The 21363-nt window shown below is 46.2% G+C and overlaps 1 protein-coding gene across 2 annotated transcripts in view; it reads right to left on the bottom strand.

The window, feature by feature from the left end:
* LOC123800257 (uncharacterized) overlaps window positions 1–21363 on the bottom strand; it is a 265278-nt gene that overhangs the window by 77629 nt on the left and 166286 nt on the right. Inside the window, exon 1 of one of the 2 annotated variants that reach the window (XR_015724483.1) lies at window positions 16396–16512. The exons of the other annotated variant lie outside the window; for it this stretch is intronic. The gene's annotated coding sequence lies outside the window, so the exon portion shown is untranslated. Of the gene's footprint in view, window positions 1–16395; window positions 16513–21363 lie in introns of those variants that run through there. 2 annotated transcript variants of the gene reach the window in all.

Here is a 21363-nt window from a genome sequence, read left to right on the forward strand (position 1 = left end):
ATTAGTGAATTCTGCTCACCACTTTCCACAGGTAGTAACTTTGGGTACCTGTTGGGCTAGGCATACTCTCAGGTTTATGTTCAACATGTCTTCGTGGATGGTGGTCCAAATGTAAGACCATCTGTCCTCCTACTACACACCTGCTGGTGAGCACCTTGCTCCCCTTTTGAGGCTTTTGGAAAAATGATCACCCTCCACCCCTCCTGTGAGTCTTCCAGCCTCAGCCTCGCTAGCTACATGTATTAACATGCATCATGCCATGAGTCATGCTTGAAAAGAATCTTTGCCTCCCATCCTAACTGTAGAAAGAAAAGAGGTAAAGACAAACTTGCCCTGTTACCTACCACAACAAGATCATCCTTTTCTTTCACATAACTGCTTCCTTATTAAAAGAAATAGAGTGAAGTGAAAACATTCCTGGAATATGGCAAACTGCTTAAAAAGCTGGATGGTATACAAGGGTGATTGTTAAACTATTTTATGCAGTCATTTCATGATTTTTAAATATTTCATAATAAATCAAATATTAAAGAGAAATAACCTGGACTGAATTTCTTGTTTTTATTTCCAGTTCTACTAATCACCACTGGGTCCTAAGCCACAGAGAACTAAGTCCTGCCAGCAACTGTGAGCTTGGAAGTGGATCCTTCCCCATGCAAGCTTTCGGATGAAACCTCAGTCCTGACGGACACATTGATTACAGCCTCATGAGAGATCTTAAAGCAGAGCCCCCAATTAAGCCATGCCTGCGTTCCTGACCCACAGAAACTGTGAGATAACAAATGTGTGTTATTTAAGCCATTACATTCGTGATAATGTTATTATGCAGTGACAGATAACTGACAGTGCTTATACCTGGAAATGGCAGGCCTCCTCTCCTTTTAGGTCATCAGTATAAGGTAACCGGGCATTCCTAAAGTATACTTTTGCCTGAGTGCTACCCTCACATATTCTATTTAATTGCTCTGAGCTGTGACCTAGATATTAGAATTTTTTAAAACCAGTAAAACTATTTGATTATACTACAAAATTTGGAAATGACTGCAAAGCTGGTAGTTTCATGTTTCCCTCCTTTTTCAACCGTCACTTTTCTGCATTCTGAGATTTCCTCCTACAAATCACCTTACTTCATACTCACTTCAGACTCTTTGGTCTGCCTGGGTATGTACAATCATTTCTTCTCTGGTACATACTTGTTCTTTAGTACTTTGTTCCAGTCAAATAGCATCGGCAAACCCAGGCAGTTGTAGAGTGTCCAGAGTCAGTGGCACTCAGAAAAGGGGTAAGTAGGTCTCTGTACCTCTGCATCTTGACCTAATGTTAATGGTACCCAGATGGGGAAGTGTAGGATGGCAGTGTCTATCAGGAGGGAAGGAAGAGTAGGAAATCTGGGGTGGAACATAACACTTCTGATCCATTAGTGACACATCCTGGCACTATTTAAGAAGTTAAAAGAAACCATCAAACATTCTAGCTTATAAGTGTAGTAAGTAATGGAGTAAGAGCCACTATAGTAAGCATATATAGTAAATGGTAGGTCTGAACTTTGGGGGAGAAAACCATAGCCTTGTTCCTTCCCTTGATAAAACACCACATAGTGACTGTCACTTCCTCAGTGTCTGTATTTAAGGGCATATGTCTGTGCATGTCTGAGTATACTATACAGAAATATAAATTGTGAAGTTATTTTTACTAGTTAAAATGACTGGTGGCTAACTTGTTCTGACTGATGAATGTGTTTCTGATTTGTCTTTGCAATATAACACAGAGGACACTGGGCAGAAATCTGCCCAGAGCAATGTGATTATTACGTTAATGGTTGGGACCTTGAGGCCCCCAAACCACAAGGGCACAATAACCTGACTTGAGGGAGAAAATCCTGCCCCGGCTAGAGGCCAAGGGGACAGCTGACAAGGAACACAACTTATATGCGTGCAACTGGCTTCATGCTCTGTTCCATTACCTCATGCTCAACTGATCCCCGCCCCCAGACAGACACCCCAGAACACCAGCCTTACTCCTGGTCTCCAGACACTACTGCTGACTATGAATGATCATTGCCTCCTCTCCCTGACCCTAGCTGCTAAACTATGCTAGAGGTTAGACATTGATTTATTACTTGTTTGCTGTTAAAATTGGCCTTTATAAAAAGGAAAGCAATTTTAACTGTGCCTTGCTGTGAGAGTTTTTATCCCTTCTTAACTCTTCCCTTGAACAAAGGAACCCGAAAATTAAGGCAGCAGTATACCGCACTCCCCACAGAGCTAAACTGCTCTGTGCCCTATCCACAGTGCCACCTATCAGAGGCTGTAAAGCAGAGTGGATGGAAACATGCACTTTGGCATCAATAGAATAAGATTTCCCCGCTCTGTCTTTTACTACCTTCATGACTCTTGGGCAAGATACTAACCGTTCTAGGCCTCTGCTTTCTCATCTGCTCACCACAGTACCAGGCACAGTGCTTGAGGAACAGAGCTATTATCATTTTTATTTATACTTTTTCACTCTAAAGTATAATCGGTCCAGGTTCATATTCACAAACCCAGCTACAGTCCACTCAGATTGGAACATTATTACCTCTATCCCCATGCATTCCCTCAAAGAGGAAGTCAAGCCCAAGATAGTGGCGTTACTCATTCTTAGTTACCCATCCATATATTTCTGTGTTTAGAAGTCAAAATCCCCATTTTTCTTAACAAGCACCTACTGCATATACAAAGCATAGTACCTGGTGATGGAAGAGAGAAAAACACATAAGACTTGTGAGCTTAGAAGTGGATTCTTCCCCCTTCAAGCTTTCAGATGAGACCTCAGCTCTGATGGTGTATTAATTACAGTCTCATGAGAAATCTTGAAGCAGAGTCCCCAATTAACTCATGCCTGGATTCCTGACCCACAGAAACTGTGAAATAATAAAATATGCTATTTTTAGGTAGATATTGTGCTTATCTTTATCCATTAAACATACAAAAGAAATAGATGAATAAGGTAAGACTTAAAAATCTATACCTGTGCAAAATTTACTATTATCATAGTATTAGCTTTGGCTACCCACAACCGAGGGACCAATACAGTTTTCATTTATTTTGACTCACCAGGCAGTTTTTAAACTAAGTAGATGCCTGTGTGGAGTTTGAGCCAGGGCACTCTGGATTCCACATTGAGGAATGATGAGGGAAGAAGCCTTCTGATTCTAAGCAGCAATAAAGGTTTTCCTGGCCTCCCATAATCCTCTGCTAACTGAATTATGGAAATGATCATAATTACCTCAAAGTCCCTGGTGATTCCTATGTCTTTGGTGCCGTTCACTGTCAGTTCACCTCGGCCAACCAGCTGTCTCATGGACTTGCCTTTTGTACCAAACCTTTAATGAAACTGGCATTTGTGTCAATAAACTTTAAGCCCATCTTGCTGAGATAATTATCTGGGTCACTCAAATTTCAGCTACTTCAAATAATTATAGCCTTTTAGCCTTGAATATAAGGTGATGATTAAAGAAGGAATCAGGGTCCCCATGCCTAAGTCAATTAGATGGAAATGCTGGCAGGTCTCGGCTCAGGCCTCCGATTTGAATGCACAAATCTCTGGGCTACGTCAGGGCCTCACAGAGAATAAGTCACTTGTAAAACACACATTTGTTTAGCTGAATCATGCTCTAAAATGTGGACACAACAATTTTACACAATTTAACACATTAGCAATTTAACACGTTAGCTGTTGAGGGGGTGAAGCCACGTCATGGACACCATCGTAAAGACGGCTGTGGGCTGCTGGGACACTAAGCATCAACAACCAGAATGAGACTCCATTTTCCCCAAGAACAAAGATTAGAGCAAAAACCACTCTGCAGATTTCAAAGCTATCCACTTCCAGGGCTTAAAGACCAGTTGGACAGTATCACTAGGTTTCTTTTCCATGGCTTGGTAAAACTTCAAAGGGCTGACTTTTGGTCATTTCATGTTCATCCCTATATTCTTAAATGAGACAAAACTCCCCAATTACAAAAAGACTCATGTTCTCATTTTGGTCAAAAGCTTGAAATGTTCTGGCAAAAAAATATCTCTGGAGACTGGGAAATCACAACTCTTAAACCCTTTCCTTCTGTGGGACTAGAAAGACAAGCCTTTTATTAATCACCCCCCACCCCCACTTCCATCTCCACCTGTCAACATTTAAAACTGGAGACTAATGGTAGACAGGCTTCTCCTGCAGATAGTAATTGCCTTTCCAACAGAGAAGCTATCTCCAAAGCAACCAAGATATGAGCTATGAATTCAAGCTGCGACTCTCTATGTAAATTGCTGGCAGTGAAATTGAAATTTCCCCAAAGAAAGCTGCACTGATGCAGTCTATTAAATGCATTCCTACCTCAGACGCAGGGATGTACTCTAGCAGCTAGGAAATTGCCCATACCTCGTACACTGTACACAGAGATAAGACCCAAGCGCTTTACAACCTGATCTTACATTTTAAAAAGAAATCCTATTATTGATAATATAATTCAATAATTTCTATTCATCATTTAAAGCAGCCCGACTGTCCACAGCTGCCCACATTAGCTCCCAAATGAAATCATGATGTTTCATACGCCCCCATCTCACATTAGCTTGTTTTTCCCACATGGGCTTTGTCATGCTTTTGTGCAATGTATTTTTGGTCTTTGGCATGCCTTGACTACTCAGTATTAAATGTTCCCATAAATTCTCCTGTTTTGCTTAGTTTGATTTTAATATTTTTTGCCATAAACTCCTCTACCCCAAAAGCAGGATCTAGGGTCAGATAATGTTCTATTGCACTAAGCAATATTATTATTGTTCAGTTAATAAATAATGTGCCTAAACAGCCTTGATTAGGGGATAAGATAGGTGAACCCTCATGGGCACAAAATTTAGTGAGCACTTGACATGGACTTCCAGATCACTGAACCACTCATACTTCATTCGGCCCACGTCCACCTCCATCGGCCATTACCAACCAGGCCCTCTCTCTGGAGTCCATCCTACTTCCCCCACCCCCACATTCCCTACACACTCGATACCTGCAGGCTCCCTCAAAATCTGGTTATGAAAATCAAAGAAGAGGGAAAAATAAACATGAGAAGTTCACTCTGTGGCAGAGTGTCCCCTAATATTCACTGTCCCCATCCCCTATTACAGTATAATCCTTGATTTTTAGCTGGACGCATGGCTGCCTGGAATATACTCAGGAGTGATCTAGGACTAGTTCAAGCAAGCCAGGGCATATAAACAGAGGGTTCTTCTTGGAATGTTTGGGAAATTCCATTAAAATGAAGCAGGCTTGGGCCCTTTGCCCCCTTTCCTCTTTGTCCTTTTCTCCATCCGGCTGTCTAGCGCTCTAGCCACCATCTTGGTACAAGAAGTCTGATGCCATGGCCTAGATATTACAGAGAACTCTATGGAACAGAGCCACCATTCTGGCCCTGAACTGTCTACCTCCAGACCTTACAGTGAGAAAGAAACTTCCAGCGTGTTTAAGCTGTAACTACTTGGGATGCCTGCTACTTACAATGGAATTTTACCTTAACTATAGGCACTCTGATTTTGACCAGCACCAGAGACTGGTTTTGTTTGTCTGCATTCAAATCATAAATTTTGAAGCACCTAGTAAGATCACATGATTGACAAATGTTTGACAAATTAATTAAAAGACTAAGCCCGTTAGTAAAGAAAAAGTTTGTTTTATTCACTAATTTAATGCCAAAAAATAACCGATTTTTAACAAATGAAAACAAAAAAGCAAGTCTTATTTTTTGTAAGCCACTTGTTATGGAATTCTAGAATCTAGGTTCAGAAGACAGCTCTCCAACTATGAGATTTTACTTTCCGGGACTCACTTCGCTCATCACTTTGCCCCTTAACCCAGGAGGATGAAAAGGGTGGAGGGAACAGGGCAAGCGGAGAGCCTCGTGGGTATGCCTCTAGCCCTGCAGCCATGCTTCATCCTAAGCTGTTCTACCTCCAGAATCCCATGTGAGAGTCTGTTTTAAAGAGTTTCACGAAGGAAATGAGAATTTTAAAAATCACTGGACCAGATAATACAGAAGTTCTCTTCTAGTTCTGACATTTTCAGATGAGAAAGACTCCCACGTGGCCAGAATTAGGCAGGTGGTAGCACTGCTGCGAACCGAGTCAAACTGGGAGCGGCATTGTCCTGGATGTGGTGCCAAAGGCAAAACCTGACTCACAGAAGTCAGAGCCGCACAGGAAGATGTCAGACCCAGTGGGAAAGCGACGGTACAGGGCTGGTTTTTTCTGTTTGGCTCCAGTTATGCATTCGATATAAGGACAAGTACGTGTAAAGAATAGACACTTCCTTAACAGACACATAGTAAAAGCCATATATTGATGAATAGTTATGCATGTTATAAATGAACAGAGCAGACGCTGCCTGGATGCAGCTTATCTCATTTATTCATGAGCTGTCTAACCAGAGAAAAGCAGCAAGGCGAGGGGTGGAGAGCCCCCCTACACAGTGCTTGCTAGGGCTGGACCCGGCTGGAGGTGTTCACACTCTAGGGCAGGGAACAGCCCTCCCCCTCCGCCCCTGACATGAAATGAACACAGGCCCAGGAACTGGGAGACCCTAGTCTGGTCTCAGCTCTGCTCTTTCATGCAGTCGCTCTCCCTCACAGAGCCTTCGCTTCTGCTTCTGCAAATGAGGTTGGTCGAAACAATCTTTAATGTACTTTTCATTTGGAAATTCCAGGGTTTAACATGTAAAATGTGTGTGGAGGGCGGGTGATGCTTCTTCCCCACTCGAGATGGATAGAGGATAGATAGAGGTCTAGATAGAGGAAAAGTGCCCCATTGGGACACTTCTGGACTCTTTACCCCTTGACCCACGCTACTTCTGTGGAGGTGGGGACCTAAATGGTTAGAAACTTTTATGGGGAATACGTAGCCAAGGTCAACTCCATCCTTCCCAGTTGGCACAGGGGGCAAACGGTTGACCTCTGCTGCCACTCTCGGTCCTGACCCGCCCTGTGGGGGAGCCTGCACCCACGGAGCACTGCCTGGGACACAGTAAGTGCTCCTCACTCAGGACCCCAGCACCAGCGAGTCCTCTGGGTTACATTTCTAATGATACGTCCTTAAACCTGGCCTAGGTGTGACTTCATCTCGTAGCTGAATGTGGAGGTAGGCATCAGCTGTCAGCCCACATGCCTGCATCAAAGGGGGGTCTCTGTCCCGTTGATTCTTCTATCAAACAGCTTTGTGGAAGATGCACTATTATCCCATTTCATACATGAAGAGACTGAGCCTCAGAGTTTAATTAACTTGCCCGAAGTCTCATGGCTGGGCAATACTGTCTACCTCATAGGGTTTATGTACAAATTCTGTGAGCTGTTTGTGAATGTGCTTTTTCAGGTTGTGTCTTTGAGGCCCAGCTGTGCGACAGCGTGGGGGACCATGGGATGCAGCCCACCTGGAGAGCGGCCCCCATCAGCTGCCTAATGGATGAAGGGAGAACCTCTCACCTCTTCACGGGTCTCCTGCTCAGAAGCCACCAGCTGAGCAGAGAAGTGGGCTCATCAGGTTCCCAAGGAAACCACCTCTCTCAGCCGAAGCCTGAGGCTGAGAGGAGACAAATTTTGGAGGGCCAAGTTTCTCTCAGGAGGTCCAGCTCATCTGGGAGCCTCCGGATGGCCTCCAGCCCTCCCTGGCAGAAGAGAGAAACTTCCACCTGGCAAAGCTGTCAGCCAGTTAGAAGGAACCATCTGCAAGCCCCAGCAGCCGCTGGTTTCAATGTTACCTCGTCCAGAGGTGTCTTCAACTGCTTGGATCAGCAGTTCTCAACCTGGGGGGCCACAGAACCCCCTGGGAGAACTTTTTTAAAAATGCCTGGGCCCCATCACTTTCCTGGTGAAACCCAGTATTTCTGGGTTTGACCCAAGAGACCAGCATAGGAAACTGCCATTCAACAAAGCTCAGCCCTTACCACCCCCAGACCCACATCCCACTTTGACGCAGTGTAACGAATGTCACCACCATCGTGTTGGCTAGGATGGCTGCGTGATCTGCCGGCTTGTGACTTCCATGACAGCAGGGAGCGCGTGGTACTCTCCTCTCCAGTGCCTCGCACGCTTCTCCACATTCGGCAGCAAGTCAAAGTTTGGTGAACAAAATCAAATAGTCATCACTTAGAATTCAGGACTTTTTTTTAAAAAGCGCAACATATTTTGCCAGTGGTAAATCAGGTAAGTATATATGTGTGTGTCTACATGGGTCTCGGAGGTGCACAGGTGAAAACATGATTACGAACAGCCATACAATTCCTTCCACGAGTCTTATGAAGTAGGTATTCTCACCTAGCTGTGAGGTCTTGGGCAAGTTAAACTCTGCGCCTCAACTGCTTCATCCTTAAAATGGGGAGAATGGTGCCTCCCTCACACGATTGTTGAGAGGATTCAAAGAAATATCCCTAGCACTTGGAGCACTTCCAGGCTCACAGTGAGAGTTCAAGGAGGCTAGCTTTCTTCTTATTATCACTATCATCTCCTCATGTTACAGAGGGTAAACTGAGGCTCAAACAGGGAAAGTGACTTGTCCAAGATCCCACAGGGTTAGGTCTAAAACCAAGGTCTGCTGGCTCCCAATCTTGTATTTTGTCATGTATTGCGTTGAGAATGTTTCTTTGACGCAGGACGAAGCAGGCACTATCAGCCGAGTTTCCAGACAAGAACACTCAGGACCAAGAAAGGGGAGTTGCCTTGAAGCCACACAACTGACGGATCAGAATCAACCAGAGGGAAGAGCATGGCATCAAGAGTCAGGGTACTTCTCTCTGCGCCCACACAAGCCACCTGTGGACCTGCAGCAGGCCTCAGTTTCTCCCTGTGCCTCGGTTTCTGCCCCTAGACCAGGGGACTGACAAGTGGCCACTCGGTCTCCTGCAGCCCCACCAGGCAGCCCAGCATGTGTGCACTCCGTCCACCCCAGGGCAGGGCAGCCTCCTATCTGGGCGAGCCCGGCAGAGGAGATGGTAAATTAGCCCACCCTCCCCATGATGCCTGGCTCTCCCCAGAGGCGTGGAAAGATGAGGCCACCCTTGGGACATCCCCCCCCCACTTGGCCCAGGCTGCACACATTCATTATACACATCCTGAGCTAGGAAGCTCTGGGGAGCCTGTTCCAGGAGATGATGGTCTCAAGTTCTCCTCTGGAGCATTCGCAAGGTGGTAAATAGCCACTAACGAGTCTCTGGCCTGTCTGTGGCCTGCCCATGTGTCTCGTTCCCTGGTTCCGCCGATCACAGAGCTGCATTCTCCCTGCAAGAGTGGCTCTGGCTGTCCTCTAAGCCCAACAACAAAAGGAAACTAGACAGAGCGCATATTAAAAACCAGGCAAGAAAAAATACACCCTGAAACCACATCAAAATATTTCAAGTAATTATTTCTGAGGGATCTTTTTCTTTGTGCTGTTCCATGATTTTTTCCTAAAGATTTTATTTGTTTATTTGACAGACAGAGAGAGCACAAGCAGGGAGCAGAGGCAGAGGGAGAAGCAGACTCCCCACTGAGCAGGGAGCCCGATGCAGGACTTGATCCCAGGACCCTGGAATCATAACCTGAGCCAAAGGCAGACGCTTAACTGACTGAGCCACCCAGGTGTCCTGCCTATGATTTCTTTTTTTTTTTTTTTTTAAGATTTTATTTATTTATTCGACAGAGATAGAGACAGCCAGCGAGAGAGGGAACACAAGCAGGGGGAGTGGGAGAGGAAGAAGCAGGCTCATAGCAGAGGAGCCTGATGTGGGGCTCGATCCCACAACGCCGGGATCACGCCCTGAGCCGAAGGCAGACGCTTAACCGCTGTGCCACCCAGGCGCCCCCTGCCTATGATTTCTAACAGGAAATAGGTACTACTTTTCCAAAGAGAGTCTATGACAATTTTTTATGTTTATCCAGGCAGGAATTCATGAAGAGGTGAATTGCCTCAGCTTCCTGCTTTTGTCTCTGCAGCTGCCAGGTGAATCTAAGCTGTGGGCAAGGAAGGGGAGCCAGAGACACCCAGCACACGTGGACACGCACGACAGAGCCTAAGAAGCTGGACAGGGCCAGGTGTCACTGAGATGACATAAGTGGGAGATCCTGTCCCCCTAACGCGCAGCCCCCTGTAAGTCAGCTCATTCCTTCCCCTCACCTGCCTGCTCCCTGGATAGGACTGTCCGTGGCCTGCCTCTGGCCAGGTCTGAGCTGCTTCCCAGGGCCCCCCTCCCACACTTAGCCATTCACACTGTCTAGGGTCAGGACAGGACATCCACCCTATGGCTTACTGCCAACCAGAGGCTTGAGCATTTTGCTTGTTCACTCATGATCACATTCTCACAAATCTAGGGAGAGATCTGCACCGGCCCCAGAGCAGTGCCGAAGAAAGGCCACCGATTATAGAACGTTCCCAGTATGCCAGGATCTTTACATACCTTCCATCATTTGTTCATTCAGCAAATACGTGCTGACTTCCTGCTACGCACCAGGCATGATGCTAAGCTTGGTGCTGAGGGTACAATATCGACTGATACAGACAAAACTGGGACCCATGAGCAATTACAGACTTTGTTTCCAGTCCTCTCAAGGAACCTGCACAGTTGATATTATTTCTATTTTACAGATGAGAAAACTGAGGCTTAGAGAGATTAAACAACTAGCCCAAGGCCACACAGCCCAAAAGGAACAGAGCCAAGATTTGAACCCAGATCCATCTGAACTGCAAATGCACTTTCTACTACCTGCATCATTTCTCAGCAAAGGGAAGAGTAGCTCTCTCAGCTCTGCATTTCTGAGGCTTCACCAAATACACTGTCCACAGTGGAAAGGATGCCTTACATTTCTTTGTACTTGCATGATCATTAATGAATTATCTCACTTTGAGCCCCAGGACTCACCTACCCTTTCTGTCTTCTCCCTAGTCACCTCTCTCTCTCCTTCACAGCCAATTTTTTCCCTAGCTTTATTGACATATAATTGACGTATAATATTGTGCAAGTTTAAGGAGTACAAGGTAATGATTTGATACATGTATATGCTGCAAAACTGTTAACAACAGTAAGGTTAGTTAACACCTCCATCACCTCACATAATGACCATTTTTCTTGTAGTAAGAACATTTAAGATCTACTCTCTTAGCAGCTTTCAAGTAGTCTGTAATACAGTATTGTTAACTATGGGCACCACGCTGTGCATTACATCCCCAGAACGTATTCATATTATAGCAATTAGCTGACCTTTTTTTAAACTTGTTTAGAGTTGACGCACAATGTTAGTTTCAAGTGTACAACTTAGTGAATTGGCAAATTTATACATGATGTTATGCTCACCACAAGTATAGCCACCATCTGTCCCATTATATCACTATTACAATACCATCGACTGTACTCCTTAGGCTCTGCTTTTTATCCCGGGGACTTAGTCATTCCATTACTGGAAGCCTGGTAGTACCTCCCTCTCCTCTTCACCTGTTTTGCCCTACTCCCCATCCCCCACCCCTCTGGCAACCATCAGTTTGTTCTCTGTATTTATAGTTCTGATTCTGCTTTTTATTTATTCATCTTTTTAGATTGCATTTATGAGTGGAATCATATGGTATTTGTCTTTCTCAGTCTGACTGATTTCACTTAGCATAACATTCTCTAGGTCTATCCATGTTGTCTCAAATGGCACGATCTCATTTTTTATAGCTGTATAATATTCCTTTGTGTATATATACCACATTTTTCTTATCCTTTCATTTATTGATGGATACTTGGGTTGCTTCCATATCTTGGCTATTTATTATAAATAATGCTGCAAGAAATATAATCGTGCAAATATCTTTTTGAGCTGGTGTTTTCATTTTCCCTGGGTAAAATACCCAGTAGAATTATTAGATCATATGGTATTTCTATTTTTAATTTTTGAGAACCCTCCATAGTGTTTTCTGTAATGGCTGCACCAATTTACATTCCAACCAGTAGTGCACAAAGTTTCCTTTTTCTCCACATCCTCGCCAACGCTTGTTTCTTTTTCACAGCCAAACTTTTAAAGAATAACCTACATTCTCTCTGTCAGCTTCCTCACACGCTGTTCACTCTTCAGTCCTTTCTGGTCCTGGCTCCACCCCCTACCAAAAATGCTCTCTGCGAGCCAGTCCATAACACTGCCATTAAACCCACACCTGTGTGACTTGTCCCTTCAGCAGCATGCAACTCCTTGAAATATCACTGTCTTGGTTGCTGGGGCTCCAGTTTTCCTCCTCCTTCTCTGGCTATCCCTCCAGGGCTCCTTTGCAATTACCCCTCCAGGGCCCTTCATTAAATATCCTCAGGGCTCCAGCCCAGCTCCACACTCACACTTGTCGCTGTCAAATCTCCATCTCCTGCCCAGAGCTATCACCTGAGATTTAGACAGATCTGTCCTCCAATGCTTGGAACCTGCCCTCTATACCCCCTCCCACAAAGTTGTCCCCCTGCCTGAGTTACGTGCAAGAATGAATGGCATCCTTTTCACCCTGACAACGAACCCTCCTCCTACTCCCGCAGCCCCAGTTGGCACCAAACCCTGTTGACCCCACTCCTCAGTAATGTCTTTAATTGTCTACTTCGGTCTCCCACGGCCACTACCTCCTTGCAGGGCCTCACCACTATCACTTCAACAGCTAGCCACTGGTCTCGTTTTCCTCAGTGAGTCTTGCCTCCTTCAGTTCATCCTCCACCCTGAGCTGGAGGAGCTTTCAGAAATTTCAAATCTGCTGGTCACTCCCCTGCTCTAAATTGTTTTACTGGATTCCTCCTTGATTCAAACTCATCATCATGACCTACAACCAGATGATGACCTTTCTAGCATCATCAGGCACGACCCATTCCCACCAATGCCCTAACTATATTAAAATCGATGCAGTTCTGGTACCATGCCAAGTTCTCCACCCTGGTATATACCTCTGTACTTGCTGGTCCTGCTGCTTGGAAAGCCCTCCTTTACTCCTTTCATCATTCAAGATGTAGTTTGGGTGTAATCCCTTCTAGGAAGACTTCCCTCAACCTTGTCTTGGTTTAGGGGTTGTCCTCTGGGCTCCCATCCTTTCCATACAGTACTTTCTTACAACATCTAGCACACTGCTCGGTAATATCACATGTATTATCTCCCCTGTTAGACTTTAAGGTCCTTAAGAGCATGCCCTGTCTTTTTCATCTTGTCTTTGCAGTGCCTCGTACCACTATGAAAGCTGGTATACAGAAGATGTTCAGTGGAAGGATGAGAGGAAAGGTGGGTGGATACGAATGAACAGGTAGATGACTGAGACCCAGATGTGACTGGGGTTAAAGAAGTTGTCTGTCCACACCCATCTCTTGGCTCCTCATTCCCCAGGAGTGGAAAGAGTAACCCTGCAAAATGGCTCCAAAGCCCTGTGCTAAGCAAGGTTCTGAAAGCTATGGAGGAAAAGCATATGGCGCACACAAAGAACTAGAGTGTCATAAGCAGCCATGATTTTATAAATGGGGGATATCCAGGTTGGCATGGAAAGAAATTCAGAAAATGCTATTATACAAAATATGACCACATATACCTTCTATAGGAGTACAAAGAGTGACGTTTTCACCGAACAAATAGTCTAAATGTTCCACTGGGTACAACTCATACCACTGCACACCAAGCCACAGTGATCTTTGACAAAGGAGAATCTCCTAAAAATATCTAAGCACCTGTTTTGACAAGAAAAAACAAACAAACCTGCAGTTAATTAGTATGTTCAGAAAATAAAGATTTTTCAAAATCATAACTGAGATCTTTTGTCAAGGCCTGGAAATTGATAAAACCAAATGGACTGCTACCCTAACACTCTCGATAATGATATCGAGTCTTTGCTGAGTGTGGGACACTGGGCCTCCCTCTCCCAGAGCTCAACACTCACACCACAGCTTTCTTCTCATCCTCAAGACAACCCCGGGAGAGGGGCAAGGCAGGTATTTTTATCCTGAGAAAACAGATAAGGAAAATGGATGGGAGGAAAGGAGAGGACTCTAAACTTGGGGAGAGCGACACCAAATTCCCTTTCTTGTCTCTAGTTTGAAGCAATGTGAAAGGAAATTTGCAACCAGAAAAGAGTACGTGGTGAAAACAAACGCCACTTTTCTCCATCTGATAAAGCTGTTCCCCCAGCTACACTTGACAGCTGTCCTCCTCCCATCCTCTCCTTTATTCTCCTTCTCTTACATTCACGCTTCTCCTCACTCAGGACACTCCAGCTCTCTTTTCTATCATTCAGCAAAATAAGGCAAAAAGAAGGAGAAGGACACACCTTTTTGGTCAATGAATGAATCCTATGTGATTCCTTCTACTGCTAGTGTCCATCTCAAACCCAGGGGGAGTTAGGTGGGGGATGCTGTACCAGTCGCGATTCTCCAGAGAAACAGAACCAAAAGGAGATATATTTAAAAAGATAGATAGATAGATAGATAGATAGACAGACAGACAGACAGATTATCCATTGAGGGTCTGAAAAGAACAAAAAGGTGGAGGGAAGGCAAAACTGCTTTCTGTCTGAGCTGAGACATTGATCTTCTCCTGCCCTTGGACACCAGCGCTCCTTGTTCAGGCCTTTGGACCTGGACTGGGACTTAACACCATCGGCTCAGACATCCACTCCCGCCCTCCCGGTTGAGACCCACCGTGCCACAGCTGGCCCCCTTAGATCTGCCCTTACATGTAGAAGACAGACACAGTCCTCAGATGGAGTGATTTAGGAGGCTCGAGAAACACTTCTGTTCCCAGATGTGCCTGTGCCTGAAGCCCGCTGTAATGATTCCTTCCAAATGGGCTTTTGTCATTGCCCTCTGCCCACCCCGCCTCCTGAGGATATGTACACTTGACCACACAATTGTTCTTCAACTTCAGTATGACTCAGCAAATCTCGGTGTAGCACCTGGGAATCAGCATGCCTCCCCAGCACCCAGAAGAGATTTGGGAAGTATACTTCGAGCCACACTGTCCTTAAGCCACAATGCGGTCTTCTTTTCTAATGCTTTGCTCCTGGCATGGCTGAGGACACGGACTGCTGGCTGGCCTGGTTTCTCAGGCACGCGTGCTGCAGAACCAGATCCTGGAACCCTGAGCAAGAGGGGTTCTGCACACCCATGTGCACACGCTCACACAGCTGCTGAATGCAGTGCCCCCCAAAGCGCCCAGCCTGAACCTAGACCTCCAGCCAGGCTGCGTCTGGGGCCCCAAATCCAAAATGCTGGGTAGGTCACAGCCCTCCTCCTCCCACAAGCAAAAATAAGGCTGAGAGGCAGGCAGCACATTCCTGCCTGAGGAGCCGTATCTCCGCGCTGATTAAATAAACACAGCTTAATTAAATTAAAGCAAGATCAGAACCTGCCTCAACTCTGCTGGCAGTGCAGCACAGTCCCTCATGAATCTTTCATTTTCATAAATGAATGATTACTTGTCTGCTTTGGGGCTCGCCCTGAGGGAAGGGGTGCCTCTGGGTAGAAACGGCTCCCTCCGGTCAGAGAGACACAGTTACCAGGCGGCTTTTTTGTGCACTTTGTGGGGGTAGTAAGCACCGTGACCTGTTACTGGGTACAAAATGAATGTGACCGTGACCGAGGCTGCTTTCCTGAAGCCAGAGAGTTGTCTGGAGCTCTGGAACAGTCAACCAAGTGTATGGTGGAGAGACAGAGGGAAACACAGAAATGGAGAGAAAGGGAGCGAGACAGACCCTGAGCACCTGCGGACGAGGCAATTACAAATATGCTCAGCAGGGCCGGGGGGGGGGGGGGGGGGGGGCTTGTTCCGGAAGATTTTCTCAAAAGAGATAAAAGCCACGGTGCAAACGTTATGGAGCAGATAGAAAACCTCTGCTCAGCAGGATAGAGCCCACGGCCGCCTTGAGAGGCTCTGCGGGGAGGCACACGGCCAGCGGGGCCTGCCTTGCCCTTGCCCTGCGAGTCATCTGCGCTGCAGAAGAGCCGAGCAGGGAGGGCACGGACCCCACGGCCCTAGGGGCCCTTGCAAACAAGGGACCCAAAGCCAGCGGCCCGCCTTTGCCCCCTCTGGAAACCCGAGCGGGAGCGGCACGGGGCGCGGCGGCCTGCTCTCCGGCCCGCGCGCTCGGCCTCCGCAGCGCCGGCTCCGTGGCCGGGACCGGCCTCTTCGGCCCGGTTGGTCTCTCCCACAGGCTGGGCAGGGCAGGGCAGAAGAGAAATGCACAGTTTGCAAGTTCCTGTGGAAAGCCTTTGGGGAAGGAAGCTGAAACTAATGGGCAGGCTGTGGCTCTCATTCAGCCCCCACGGTCGCTTCCATTAGCCTGGAAACGTGAGAAGAAGGGCGCGAGCTAGCGCCGTCCTTCGTGCCCGCCCGTGACTGCTGACGGGGTGATTTTCTGGCTCCAGACTTACCCTCACCCGCAGGACTTCGGCTCGGATTTCGCAGAGAACGGAGGGCCCACCTCACCCTACAAACTCTTGGAGCTCCACCGTGGGCTTCCGGCGCGGCGCACCTCTCCCCTCCCCCCACCGCCAACAAGATCCGGCAGCAACTGAGCGGCCGCAGCTGGTCCTGCCACGCGGCTCACCTGTCTCCAGCCCCAAGCCCTAACGTGAGCCTCAGCCCAGCCTGCGATCCTTCTGCGTTAGCTTTCTGACCAGGAGGAGAGGTGTCGTCTCGCCATTCCGACCAAGGGCTCCTTACCCAAGGAAGCCTTCCAGACGACTTCTCCGGTCCCATTCACTCCAGCCTCTCCAGTGATCCCAGAGATGTGAGGATCAAATGAGAACGCGCACTAGAAACCATGAGGCATTCCACCAATACGCAGCCCTGGGTCATGGCTGACCCTAAACTCTGAGCACATTAAAGACACATTTAAAACCCAAAGGACCAGGGCGCCTGGGTGGCTCAGTCGGTTAAGCATCTCCCTTTGGCTCAGGTCATGATCTCTGGGATCGCCTTCTGCCTGCTGCTGCCCCTGCTTGTGCTTTCTCTCTCTCTCTCAAATAAATAATAAAATAAATAATAAATGCCAAATAAATAAAATCTATCAATCAATCAATCCCAAAGGACACAGGGCTTCTAGCTCAAAGTGACAGACTCAGCCAATAGGTTTATGTCCTCTCTCAACAAAGAGGCTAAAAGAGATCCATGGGAAGATTTAAGATTTCAAAATGTTTCTGTAACGTGTAAAGCACGGAAGAGCGTTAAGTAGGCTGAGCACAGAGGTTGCAGAGAAGATACAGAGAATGGAGGGCAGGAGTGAGAAATGAGGGTAGAAACTGATTGAAAGTCTGCATACAGAATAACACACTGACATGTCTCTCCACCATCCCTGCTTACAAAACATATGGTAGCCAGACAGCTACATAAAAGCCCAGGAGAAAAAAAATGCCTAAAATTAGAGCTGAAATTTTGTCTCTGTAAGGAATGTGAATGAGCATTCTGGGAAGAAGTAGGGCATCAAGTGTGGGATTACTGTGTGTGCAGTAAACCCTCTCATTTTGACATTTAGAAACCCTTCAGAGGAGCAAGTGGCTGCCTTCCCACAAAGCAGAGCCCATCACAGTCAACAAGACTCAGCCACGGACCCAGGGCTCCGGGACAGCCTTGCTACTGGCTCATTCTTAAATGGCCATCATCACCACACTGCTGCGAAAAGCCCAAAATGTGAAATAGAAAGACCAAGACAAAAGTTAAAAGGCTCTTGGAGGAAAAATAAAGAAGAAAAGAGAATTGAAGTGAAAAAAACCTCTAATATTTCCAGAGATAGACGAAAAGATGCTACATCCATCAAATATAAACATAGAAAAGAGACCATCAGAGAAAAATTCTCAGAAAACACAAATAGGACTGCTAAAATTCTTTAAAGTTAGTAAGAATTGGAAGATTAAACTCTTGAAAATATCCCAGAACGTTAAACATGAAGCTAAAGAGGGAAAAGAGAGACAGAGAAGGAGAGAGAGAGAGAGAGAAGGTACATAGGAGCAATCCAACTAATAGAATTCCCAGGAAGAGAAAAGAAAGGTCATGTAAGGATGGAGATAATCATGGAATAACCAGAAGACAATTTCCTAAAGCTGAAGAAGGATACAAGCATTTACATCGAAAGGTCTCCTTTAATGCTCAAAACAGGCCATTTTTTAAAGTCCTCTGTTCAATCACATTGCTGTGACATTTTGGAACACAAAGGATGACACTAAAATCCTAAATGCATCCACACAAAAAGAGAAGAGGTTCTTGGTTGCAAGAGAAACAACACAAATGATTGATAAGCTAACTTACACAGAATAGAAATGCACTGGGAGGGTGTTGATCAGCTCTCTATTGACGGAAGAGCTCTGGAAAGACGCTCAGAAAACAGGCAGAAACAAAGGGAGGCCAAAAAACAGGCATAGAGTCAAGGTCCTGCTAGAGACAGCCTGGTTCCTATGGAGCTGCCCCTCTTGCTGGGTCCTGCCTACCAATTCCAAGGTCACCACCACTACCACTGAACTCTGAACACATCCCCCGCTGGCAAAATAAATTTTTGCACCATTCATTCCAGATTCAAAGTCCCATATAGGAGCATCGGGTGGGCTAAGCTTGGGCATATGTCAGTACCCTGGTTTTTGGAAATCGGAGAGAACAACTACCTGGCCTCCTGAGTGGGAGGCAGAGCCCTGCATCCCCCCAAGACTCACACAAAGGTAGATTACTCAAGCTTCAGAAGAGGTTCACATGCCAAGCAGTTAAGAACACCCAAACAATAAATGTGCACCACAGCTCATCCCTCTGACTTCACCATCTTCATATATACCTCCCTCCATACTTCAAACCCCTAACACGTATATAAAAATGTTCACACCAGCCATATGCAATTATCTTCACATTCACTCCCTTTGTAAAAGCAAAGTCTCGTGAGTCAGTACATCCACTAACAATCCAGACTTTCTACACGATGTCCATTTTTCTTTTAGCTTGATCACAATCCCTACTGTTTTGTACAACTTTTGGACTAACATACCTGGTATAGGACAGCGAGACGAAGAGAGGTAGGAAAGATAATTTAAATAAATAAACACACACACACACGAAGTTTGGGTAAGTATTACAGTCTTCATTTCTGCAACTAATCACAAGGCCATGTGAACTTCATTCCTCCTCAGCTGGTAGTGGTAGTGGGCACATTGTAGGTTGAAAAAATAAACTAAACTTAAGAATTTATTTCCCTGAAGACCCATCACTGCCCTCCACATGGCAGAAAAACTCCGAAGCAATCGACCACCCCCCGCGTCCCCCATGTGCCTGGCTGACCCACTCTGCGCACCGGAGTGGAACCCCAGGGTTGCGCCGTCACACTGCACGCAAGGAATGGCAGTCACCAGATCAGCCTCTGTGAATGAAAGTGCTTCTGAGCATCTAATTATCAAACCCCGCTTGCAATCAGGAGTCTTTGGTAAGCAGCCTCACAAAACACAAATATTCTCACACTCTGTTCACTCGAAGAAGACTGATGCATGTAACTCCTCTCCAAACCCTCTGCCTTCCCGCCTCCGGTGTTGCACCTTTCAGATCCGAACCAGGGGCCAAAGAACTCTGTCCTACCCGTGAAGCAGTGAACATTCTTTCGTTAGGCCACTCTCCTTCCGTGCAAATGATCAACGAGATGTACTCTTCAAAACTCTGCCCACAAGGGGGTTTCTCTTCCCCGATGTCCTTCAGGCGACCCCAAGAGACGCTGCTGCTCCAGCCTACTTCTGTCCGAGCTGTTCCTTCAGTGCTCAGGTTGCAACACTTGCTAAACCCCTTTCCCTCCCTCCTGCAGCCACAGATACCTGGAGAGTAACTTCTATCATTTTTCAGTCTCGGGTCCAGTCCCTGAGCAGCAGGGACAAGATCCCCCTTGATGGAGATAAATATATTTGTAGAGACTGAGAGAAAGACCGTAGAGCTCCACTGGTCCTGTCATGCCCTGACCATTCTTTCCTTCACGACTATTGACAGCCCTGTGTTGAGTTATTCACATGGTGAGCACTCAAGAGGTTGCTGACTGGCTGACCTGAAAAGGTGGGTATTTATGGCCCCAGATGTTGGAGGTCCCAGAGGCTCCCCAGTGTTTATTACACTATTTAAAAATAAATATATTATAGCTGGTTGGGTGCCCAGGAAGCAGATTCTGAGATGGGTACTGGTGGCCAGAAAGTCAATTAAAAAAACTCTTAGGGGGCACCTGGGTGGCACAGCGGTTAAGCATCTGCCTTCGGCTCAGGGCGTGATCCCGGCGTTATGGGATCGAGCCCCACATCAGGCTCCTTCGCTATGAGCCTGCTTCTTCCTCTCCCACTCCCCCTGCTTGTGTTCCCTCTCTCTCTGACTGTCTCCATCTCTGTCAAATAAATAAATAAAATCTTTAAAAAAAAAAAAAAAAGAAAACTCTTAGAATGGAGTTTCTCTTCCAGAAGGGAAGAGAAAGATGCAGAATTAGGCCCAAGGAGCCCTCGGACGGCGATACAATATTAGTAAAGGCTACAGCGACCCCACAGGAAAACTCAGCAGCCGGAGGGCCTTTCAAAGTTGTCCTCTGCTGGAGCACACAGTGCCCGGCCTTCTAACAATAAATTTTCATTGGAAATAATTGGTCTATATTCAGATTTTATAAAACTTAACAATTTACAAAGTAGATTTGTAGACCCACATTGTTCCAAACATACCCAAAAGTTTTCCAATAACCAAATTGTTTATCAGTTTTTAAACTTAAATTGCGTTTATAAAATTTAAAATTCAGTTCCTCGATTGCCCTAGCCCCCCTTCAAGGGCTCAGCTGCCACATGTGGCGAGTGGCTGCCATACTGGACAGTGCAAGCCCGTACCACAACAGTCATGTTCCTGTGCTCCTTGTACTAAAAAGGATATGTATGGTTTTAGTCTCTAGGTGCCTCAGTTTCCTCACCTTCAATTTGGGGCCAATAACATAGAGCTTCTATGCAGGTCATTACCATTGCACCAAGAGCCAACTTACAAAAAAAAAAAAGTGTATACAACAGGTGCCTACTTCTGCTGTAAAGCTTTTAGGGAGGCTATGGTTCAGGAACGGGAAAAAGATAAACTGAAGAGCGAGGCCAGCCTATAAGAGCTGACAGTGCAGATTCCATGTAGTGTCACAGGGTCACAGGCAAGACTGGTTTGCCTATAGGGTTTTACCCTGACCGAAGATCTCAACCCCTAATTCCAACAGGTCAGAATGTCCTGCTTTGTTGTTTGTTTGTTTGTTTGTTTGTTTGTTTGTTTTTAAGAGAGAGAGCAGGGGTGGGGGCAGAGGGAAAAGGAGAGAGAGAACCCCAAGCAGGCTCCATGCCCAGAGCACAGCTCGACGTGGGGCTCATTCACAACCCGAAATC

This window comes from Ursus americanus, chromosome 5 (genome assembly GCF_024610735.1).
Source record: "Ursus americanus isolate L20-20 chromosome 5, mUrsAme1.1.p, whole genome shotgun sequence".
Taxonomy (NCBI): domain Eukaryota; kingdom Metazoa; phylum Chordata; class Mammalia; order Carnivora; family Ursidae; genus Ursus; species Ursus americanus.